The sequence below is a fragment of the Budorcas taxicolor genome, chromosome X, assembly GCF_023091745.1.
Source record: "Budorcas taxicolor isolate Tak-1 chromosome X, Takin1.1, whole genome shotgun sequence".
NCBI lineage: Eukaryota > Metazoa > Chordata > Mammalia > Artiodactyla > Bovidae > Budorcas > Budorcas taxicolor.
Genome location: NC_068935.1, coordinates 38,321,866 through 38,322,472, shown reverse-complemented (window position 1 = coordinate 38,322,472; position 607 = coordinate 38,321,866). Strand labels below are relative to the sequence as shown.

General features: G+C 44.8%; 1 non-coding gene across 1 annotated transcript; it reads right to left on the bottom strand.

Moving 5' to 3' along the window:
* Nucleotides 1-232: 232 nt before the first annotated feature.
* TRNAG-CCC (transfer RNA glycine (anticodon CCC)) lies at nucleotides 233-305 on the bottom strand. The gene has a single exon. It is a non-coding gene; the product is annotated as a tRNA-Gly (tRNA).
* Nucleotides 306-607: the final 302 nt, after the last annotated feature.

The window sequence follows — 607 nt, the reverse complement described above, 5'->3', positions numbered from 1 at the left end:
AGAGGAGCTTGGCGAGCTTCAGTCCATGGGTTTGCAATGAGTCAGACATGACCAAGCAACTCACACACACACACACACACACACACACACACACACACACACACACACACTTGCCATGGCGTGATGGGACCAGATACCATGATCTTAGGGTTTGTTTTTTTTTTTTAATAATATTTATTTTTACTTATTTATTTGACTTTGCCAGGCCTTAGTTGCAGCATGTGGGATCTAGTTCCCTGACCAGGGATCGAACCTGGGCCCCCTACATTGGGAGCGCAGGGTCTTAGCCACTGGACCATCAGGGAAGTTCCCATGATCTTAGTTTTCTGAATGCTGAGTTTTAAGCCAGCTTTTGCACTCTCCTCTTTCATGTTCATCAAGAGGCTCTTTAGTTCCTCTTCGCATTCTGCCATTAGGGGGTGTCATCTGCATATCTGAGGTTATTGATGTTTCTCCCAGCAATGTTGATTCCAGGGTGTGATTCATCTAGCCTGGTATTTTGCATGATGTACTCTGCATACAAGTTAAATAAGCAGGGTGACATAGCCTTGATGTACTCCTTTCCCAATTTGGAACCAGTCCATTGTTCCATGTCTGGTTCTAACTG